Below are 9,718 nucleotides of genomic sequence, written 5' to 3'. Positions count from 1 at the left end.
TGACTCCTTCACCTATCATCGTGCTGCATCTGGTTCTCTTGCTGTACCACTCATACTGCACCATACTTCACTAATCACGTTGCTCATGTCCATGATCTTATCCATCATCATGCTGCCCTTCATTTCCATGATCTCATGCTGCCCATGTCCATGATCTCATCATGCTTCATGCTGCCCATGCTGCCCATGCATCATATCAAGCTTCATGCTGCCCATGCCTACATTCATCATGATGCTGTCCATGGTTCATGCAACATTGTGCTATCCATGATGCAAATATCATTTACCTTTGACAACTGTCTTTATGTCTGCGTATATCATGTATAGTATCCATGCTTCTGAAGCTTATATCAGTACGTTACACATACATCATGTATAGAGAATTTGCTTATGACAGAGTATATGTTAGACAGCGTATATATTATGCATACTTTCCATGACTGTGATATGACATCGTTACCCTTACTGCGGCTTTGACAACCTGACTGTGGCTTCACTATCTTGCCTACAGCTTCATTCCCTTGGCTGATTATTATAGTGGACGGACATTCATCCAATAACTGCTCTCCAAACAAATCAGGAGTATCCGAGACTGTGTCGCTTCATTTCCAGATATGTCGAGACTGCGTCCTCCTGTCATGCATATGTTAAACCTGCGGCTCTATACCTATGCGATATACATTCAAAGATCGGTCCTTTATGTGCCAATACTTTCTCCATAGGTGTCTATTTCTAGAACCGATGGTTGCTTACATCTAAATATCGAACTTTCCTATATGATCATCCATGAACTTGATGCGCATCATTGCCTAAGATCAAATCATAGTTGTATCATATGGATTCTTTCATGTGCTCCATGTGCTATCAGATTGGTCGGCTCTCCACGTTTTATATGAATGCCATTCGATGGCCATGGTCATAGAGCCGTTGGCTGATATATCTCAGAACCAATGTCGCTGATATCTCAATAAGGCTAAAGCAATCTTTTAACCACTCCTGTCAGTTCCAATCTCTGAAATATTTGGATCTGAACTTGACGTGAGACCAAATCTCGACGTCCACCCAAATCGTGGAGACCGTTTTGCTGGACTCACATCAGCTCCTCAGGCCCCGCGTCGAACCCGAGATACCTTCATAACCAGATCAAGTCTATGCTCAGAACCATTCCTTCAGTCGTATTATTACGGTCACGCCTTATTATGTTCAATCCTTCACACTACAGGCAGAACATTAACTCAGACATCGTTGTCTTAGGGCTGCTTAAAACAGCGAATCAGTTCATGACTGCATTGTGTATATACCAGACTGTTCAGCGTTGACTGCCCAGCGTATGACTGCTCAACGCATGACTGCTCAATGCATGACTGCCCAGCGTATATTCCAGCGTATGTAATGATATTTATCATTATGTCCTGCGGCCAGGTCGGAGTGTCACCATAGACAGCGTTTCATGCCTGCGTATTGATCTCTATGTACTGTGCTTCAACGTATGACTGCCCATCGTATATCATCCTTGATGAACAGCGTATGTGATCCTCTATGTACAACGATATAAAGGCATCCATTGACTTTGATTAGGGCTGCTTAGAACCGCATATTAGTTCATGACTGCGTTCTCCATTAGGGCATCATCATACTAGGTCAACGTATTCCCTTTTGTGATTCTCCTTCTCCAAAAACCCAAGACGTGGAGAGGAGATCACATCGAGAATGAGTGTTCCAATTGACATCAAAACTCTTCTATTTATACTAAAGATGTAGAGGTTGAATAGACACGTCGGTTGGGCTTCTAAATATTTAAATAAATTCATATCTCCATAAATACTTATCGGAATCAGATGATCTTTGGATCAATCCTACACCTCTCAACGAGAGGGATCCAATAAAAATATCATCTGCCATAAATAAGCCGACCCACATGGAGTTTGGCCCTAGTTGCCAAATTAACATAAGTCCATATGAATACATCTAGCCCCTGTAATTTCCATAGGCATCAATTAGAGTACCATGTATTGGCTGATGCCTCCAATCATAGCCATTCCTTGAACCATATGCTACACTCATATTAGTAGTGACAAGTTGCCTGAGGTAATCTCCATCACCTTTCCCACCCATTATCCTGCTCTGCTTTCCTGTCATTCAACCTTCCAACAATCCTTGATGGAGAAGGAGTCCTTCCAACTCCAATTCTTGATGATGCTAGAGGAGCACTCTTGCCTCCAACACTTGATAGAGAAGGATCCCTTCCAATTCCAACTCTTGGTGGAGAGGAAACCCTTCCACCTCTTAACCTGGAGAGCAAAGGGGAAGGTTTTCCAATTCCCATCCATAACTACTGCAAATTTTAAGGTAGCATCACAATATCCTCAAACAAAAAGGGAAAAATGCATCAGTTAGAAGAAATAGACGTTTAGAATTGACATTAGGAACCGTGCCAGTAAAAAATGTGATGGTTGTGAGCTAAGACTGACCTCACTCATGCCACCATCACCAAAAAGGTTACTGCATAAGCTTTCCTCTTGTCCAATTTTAGGGAATATGCTACACCTATTGAATGAGGAAGTTTTGTCCTAGAATATGCATAGGATACATGGAATGCAGTAAGAACTCGCAAACAACCCAAAATATTTTTAACAAAATAAACCCAAAGAACAATATACCTGATAGGTAAATTCATAAAGATAACAACCATTCAAGTGAAGGAGACCCTTATGCTATAGGGGATGATATAGTGAAGTAATTCAATGCATTGAATCCATAATGGATAGGCATCTGGTGCCCAACACAATTCCCAAAGCACTGGTTTGCAAATTCTTGCATTGTGAAACTACACCAAGTAAGGACTCTTGTTTCTCGATACTACACACATTAAAAACATCAGCCCTTTCAGTTAAGCTTACTATAGTCTTAAGTATTTTGGCAGTACATTCCACCATCTATAAAATCCTTCTAGAAGAATAATATAGACCTGAAGGTGCTTGTTAATGAAAGAATTCATAACCCTGGTGGGATGTTGGGATTGGTTTAAAAGTGGTATTGTTATCTATATGAAAATGTTGCAAAAGTTAAAACCACAATGTATAGGAATTTGGTAGGCTAGCTCTTGCTTTAGAACAACCATACAAGTTAAGATTCCATTCTCAGCCAAGGTCTTTAGCACTGAAGAAGCCAATTAAGATAATGTCTCGAAAAACATTTTTATTCTCAATTTCTAAACTAGCACATCTTGATCAAACTATGTACCTGGGCAAAGACCACATCATCAATAGTCAAAGTTGTTGCTGATGAAATATCGATGGCCTCTTCTCCATTACTCATAAGATAGAAAGGAATTTTGCTTTGCCTCTGTGCTTCATAAAATATGGTGTCCATAACTTGAAGAGTTACCATACTCTCATACGTTTTCAATGCCAATTCCTTGCTAATCTGTCAAACACCAAAATTATGGATATTGATGTCACAGATAGACTCATGATTATATATACAATAAATAAGTTCCCCATCAGAGCAATGGAGCTCATTAAATATTAATAAGAAACATAGATCATGTGACTGAAGCCATCAATGGAAATCTGACTCCCAACCTCATTCAAAACTCTGTAGCAAGGTATACACTTATTTGAAGACTCAGATATGAAGTTCATTTCATAAGTGAGCTCAACTTTCCTGCCTGGAATATCTAGAAACTGTCAATTCAAAAAAACAAAATGAAATCAAAATTGTAATAGTAATCATTTATTTTCTAGCATTTAAATCTGCAGTTCAGAATAACAATCTACACAGCTTTGATTCTCCCTAATTTTCAAGCATGTCTTGACTATGTTGAATTAATGACTAATTTTGAATAAATTGGTTGAACATTGAGCTTTCTAAATGCATTTTTGAATTCTAAGGAGCTTTTGAAATGCATTTTTGAAGTCTGAGTCAAACTGCAACAAAGGCATCACAGGGAAGAGTTTTTACAAAACTATTTTCAAATGAAAATATGCTCAGGCTCACATTGCAATAGATAATAGAAGTGTTGATTCTAAATAAGGTTTTGTACAACCAATCTTCAATTTGAATGAGATTCAATAGCCATCATGAAGAGCTTAAACTGTAAATGAATTGTCTATAAATGAAAATTCAATAATCCCAGCATCACTGGATGTAGACTGAGGGATGAGGTGCAACCAAATACCCAAGGTAATGCACCACAGGGAGGAAAGCAAAGATTCTATTGATAAAGAAAGAGAGGTACAAATCAGATTTTACCTATGGAGAGGTGGCTTCCTAAATCCTCTTTCTTCAGTTTTTAACTTTTTGGTCTTCTCTTGGACTTCTACAAGTCCTTGGCCTTTAACCAACAACATTCCTTCCTTTGGCAGGGGTGAAAGAGGGTTAGGCCTTTAACCAACAACATTCCTTCCTTTGGCAGGGATCAAAGAGGGTCAATCACTTAAGCTCTCACAACAATTTTTCCACACAACCTTGCAGTTAAAGGTTCTTTTTGCAACCAAATAACAAAATGTTGCTCTCTCCAAAAGGTGTTTAATGGATTCCCTGAGTGTAGATTTTATAAATTTTGGGGCTTGGGAGGCCCCTCCATCCTCCATGCAACCTTCTAAGGTGCCTCATGCCAAAAAGCTTGAAAGAAAGGTAGCCCTGTGTGTGATTTTCTGCTTTGGTTGTCTACACGTTGCCATGTCAATTTTGAGGCTTGTCCAATCTAGGTCACACTGTTTTGGAAGAAAACCTTGTGACCTTGGTGGTAGCTGGTGGTAGGTGAAATTTTTTGAGGCTTGTCCAATGTGGGCCACACTAATTTGGAAGCAAAACCAGTGACCTCGGTGGTAGGTGAAACTGAGGGTATTGACACTGAGGGGGTTGAATTCACTGATTTTGGCCATTTTTTAAAGTTCTAAGCTGTTGCATAGGTTCTGCATCTTCACTGGAAGAAAAAAATAGTGACCTTGGTGGCAGCTGGTGGTAGTTGAAATGTTGAGGCTTGTCCAGTGTGGGCTACACTGGTTTGGAAGCAAAACCAGTGATCTTGGTGGCAACTAGTGGCAGGTGAAACTTGGGGCATTTACATTGAGGGGGTTGAATTCACTAATTTTGGCCCTTTTTAAAGGTCTAAGCTGCTGCATAGGTCCTGCATCTTCAAATTTGAGTGATAAGGGACCTGATGGTGTCCTTAATGTCATGTAATGGTCAAAACATTAAAATATGGTATAGGCTAGCTGACTCGGTGTTAAGGATACTCTATATTGTTGAAGCAGGGATATGATATGTTTCCCACTCACTCACATTATTGGAGGGTATATGAGCAAAGGAAGAGAATTATTAGAAAAAGCCCGAATTGTGGGAATGTGACATTTTTCCTCCTGTTGTGGGAAAGCTGCCCAATAAGCCCTGTTAAAGTGCTTTATTTGGTTGGTTTGCTTCTCTATTTTGTAAGGACATAAGTCTTTCCTCTCTTTTGTGATAGCTTTTTCACCATCAAGGCTTTTGTTTTGATATGTTAGGGTTAGTGGGAACTTTTTGGGACACTTTTAAAATATTTTTTTGAATGTAAAAGATGCACAACATCCCAGAAATGATTCCAGGGTGGTTTCCAGGTTATAGAAATGTGCTCCAGACCCACCAGAAACCAATTTCAGGGATGCATAGAATAAAAGACTACTAAATTGAAAAGTTCTTTTTTTGCATCAAATATTTGGAATTAGAACTTCGATTGATACAATGTTGAGCTATATAGGTGGTGATTTTGAAGTGGCAAAGACACATCAGATGTTTAACTGCCTGATCAAGGTAATAAATCTGTTGTAAATAAATGAAGAAACATACATATACACACATTTGTGTTGTTGACATGTGAATGCTTAAGAAAAATATACATTGTTGTTGATTAGTTCATATAAACTCTCGTAATTCTGAGTAATCTGACTTAAAATATGAAACATTGGTATTATTTTAGAGAAACTTGTTGATTAACTATTTTGGAATAAATACCCTTGAGTTTCGAATAGACTTGGAGCAAACTAAGGGAATTTGAATGTTGTTTTGAGCATGTTGTGGACAAAACCTTTGAGAAATATTGTAGACTTGTATGTGTTAAAAATGGAAACTTGGGCCAAATTCCACTTTGGACAGCTCCTTTCAGGAAGATAATTGTGGCATTGAATTCCTCTTTTCGAGAGGATCAAAATCGACCTAAATATCATCAAATTTGGATAAGGAGAAATGGATTTTTGGATTTATGTTCTCTCACATATAAATTATCAAGGCCGGTCTCTCCTTTATGTTGGCTCATCAAGCCCAATAGTCATGTCCCTTCAAACCCAACGGCTAGTATATATAGAAGTGCCTACTACTTCATTTCACACATCTATCTCACAATATTTACTCTCTGAAATAGCCACAGGAGAAAGGTGTTTCCAACAAAGGAGGAAGGGCTAGGTTATTGTCTTGGAAGGGTTGTTTGATGGGCTAAATTCTTTAGCCAGAAGACCGAACCTCCTTGGGACAAGTGTGGGCCTATGTATATAGTATGGATTGTTCAGGGCCTCCTTATCTTCTATTACAGGTCTGAGGTTTGAGTTGAAGTTGTCGTTGTGTATAAAGGTTAATCTAAGGATGTTTTGGGCGTGATCTTTATGGTAAATCTATCCTTGAAGCAAGCCACATTTGTTTGGGTCACCTACAGCCAGGCCACAAGCCTTAAGTACCCTGTTCTAGAGGTTGAGAATCTTCATCTAGGAAGCCGTAGTCAGTTATGCCTCATCAGGAGGTTGTACAATTGGTTTTTGAAGCCTAAGGGCATCGTGTATCTGGAGAGACTGTCTGAAGGGAAGCCACAATCAATAGAAGGTCTAGAAGGCAATTAATAGGGGCTGTAACAGACTGTGTTTATGCCCTATCCAGTCATACCAGAATTGTTGAGAAGTCACCAGTCATTGGAGCTTGCACAAAATAGTCTATTTGCAGCTTTGTTTGAGCCATCTCCTTGTCTAAGGGCAGTGGTATTAGACCTTCACATTTACAAGTCATTTTGACTTTGAATTATTGTTTTCTCTCTCTCTCTCTCTATTGAACATTTGATATTAATGATAAGAATTGACAAAGGGTTTTCCCCATCTTGGGGTTTTTCCCTAGCTTGAGCCATATCCTTGAGCTCTCTTGTCTTGGCTTGTCTTCTGCTCCTATCATTTATGTTCTTTCTTTAGTTACTGCTTATATGATAATGAGTTATGTGATTGCTAATGGAATCAAAATGGATTGATAAATGGGCTAATATGGATCCGTGAAGTAACTAAGAACATGTCCCAAATTTAACATGGTATCAGAGCCAGGTGAGGACAAGCCCAAGAAAGAGAGAATGCAATCACTAAGAAACTTGTTGACAAATCCCCATCACATCAAAATTCAGAGGCATTCCCAGGCCGAGCTCCTTGTGGCATTAAATCAAATTTCTAGGCATAGTTACAATAAGTCAAATCTGTGCTCATTTTGAAAGTCTAATTCCTTATTTCTGGCCGAATTCAGAGACACTCATGTGCATTTTTCTGTGGAAGGATATTCTATTTTTCAGGTCGAAATCTTCCATGACTTTAGGGTCGAGCCACTGTGGTATCTTTCTTGAAGAGTTGTAGTACTTGTTTTGAAGGGAAAAAACACCAATCATATAGCTAGAGTAAGGCCATTAGCAAGGTAGTTTCAATAACCAGGGTCAAGAGTATTACCTATGCTACCAAGATTCATCAGAAAAGAGACTCAGAACTGTGACCCAAAAGGTATATTCAGAAATTTGGGTATTTTTGCTAGGGATAGAACATTGTTTATGATGTCTTATATCAAAGGTTCATGTGTGTAATGAAGATTGGACAAAATTTTAGTCAATTGTAAATACAATGTTTGGACAGTGTTTGAACATTCATTCATGACATCTACATCGAATGAAAATATGTGCCCTAGACTATGGGGCAATGTGAGTTCTAGTTTTTGAAATGATGGTAATATCGAGCCCTAATCTAAGCAGAAATCAGTAATTGAAGGAGCCTCCTAGGACCTCAGATCAGTCTTTGTAAGTGCTTGGTAAGGGTGACTTTCTAAGGAACATTCTAATTCAAAAGAAAAGCACTATAATAGAGAAGGCAGTGAGTCATTGGATTGATATGATCCTTAAACAATATGAAAGCATGTTTGAAACATAGCGGCTCTAAATAGAGGGGTGAAGCAGACAACACTCATTTGAGATATTGTCCTGAAAAATTCATTCTACCCTCCTGAAGAACAGAACTTTCTACTCCTAATCTGATGTGCCAAGATTTGTCTGCATGAAAATTTTGTGGTAAATCTGACTCTAACATTTCAAAATATTTCAATGGAATCAACAGTAAAGGATATCACTATTGTCCTATTTTATGCCATCTCAGGTTTATGAAATAAGGCTTATCATCTCACAACAAAAATCTCATCACCTTGCTCTCAGTCTCCTATAGTATGAAGAGTATTTGTTGACCTGTGGAGAGAGTAATTTTGAGCCATGTTGTTTACAGGATAGTCTCCTTCCACCCTTTGGTCATAACAACAATAGACTAACATTGAATGAATTTAATAGGCCAATTATCATTGAAACACCATATTAGGAGCATAGTGTGAATAAAAAGTATATTTTGGTAATTGTATGATATAAGATGGCTTGATTTTCTACAATTTACATGCCAGGGCTCCTTATATGTTCTCCCATTCTATATTCAATGAAATACAAGCACTAGTATATAGTGGTGTTCCAAGGCTCAAAAATTAAAAGTTGGAACTAGTATTAGGTTAGTAGATAGAGTCATTAACCCTCATTATGGAAAGAAATCATTATGTAGAAATCTACATATAAGTTGTCTAAAGCCATTGTTTTCCTCTACCGAAGAAGCTACATAAGTAAAATTCCTAGTGTGTAAGGTAGTAGTGGGAGCTTTGGACATGAGTAGAGAAGTTTCTTTTCATACTAAATGCCTACATGCATGAGGCAATGAATTTACGATGTGGATATAGGACCAGGAAATGGCTATGGAATTTGCAATTATGATGAATACTTACGCCTCAATTATTAAGGAATAATCTACATCCAATCACGTTGAGAATCCATGTTGATATTATAAAATGGAAAAGCTTTTAGAGAGCAGAAGAAAAGTGAATTTGAAAGGGGAGTACCTTGCCCAAGAGAAGCTCTTCGGAGGGAAGGGACACAATAAGAGGAGGGACACTTTTGCTGCAAGGGAAGAGCTCAAAGAAGGCTCCAGTTAAATTTTTCATAATAACGTATTTGCACCTAATTCCCAGGCAAAGGTTGTCCCCACACCATGCCATCGAGTATAGAGAATTCCTTCACTTCCACAAACTCTCGACTTCCATCATACCGATAGAACCCCAACCCCTCAGCTCGGTCTAGGAGGATCCTTCCATGACTCAGAGTCCATGAATGAATATCTGGAATAAATGTAGGATCCATGAAGACCAGGGCCTGGAAAGGACCACCTCTCTAGGATGTGTAGTTTATTCATTTGATCCCACAATAGTTCGTTCCCAGATCGAGACTATTATAGTGTCATTTTGCTTCTTTTTTTGGTGCACAACCCGTAAGTTAGTTTCATCGTGGTTTTTCTCTCTAATTGGTTCCATTTGGGACCCTTTTTCCTTGTCTTCTCCCATTTTAGATGGGCTAGTCTTTGTTTTAAAA

The 9,718-nt window shown here is 38.6% G+C and overlaps 1 pseudogene; it reads right to left on the bottom strand.

Moving 5' to 3' along the window:
* Nucleotides 1-1,132: 1,132 nt before the first annotated feature.
* Nucleotides 1,133-9,348, bottom strand: LOC149264952 (2-oxoisovalerate dehydrogenase subunit alpha 1, mitochondrial-like; annotated as a pseudogene).
* Nucleotides 9,349-9,718: the final 370 nt, after the last annotated feature.

This window comes from Pinus tabuliformis, chromosome 6 (genome assembly GCF_031772625.1).
Source record: "Pinus tabuliformis cultivar Carrire ecotype Pingquan chromosome 6, CPIR1, whole genome shotgun sequence".
NCBI lineage: Eukaryota > Viridiplantae > Streptophyta > Pinopsida > Pinales > Pinaceae > Pinus > Pinus tabuliformis.
This window is presented reverse-complemented; position numbering and strand designations above follow the sequence as displayed.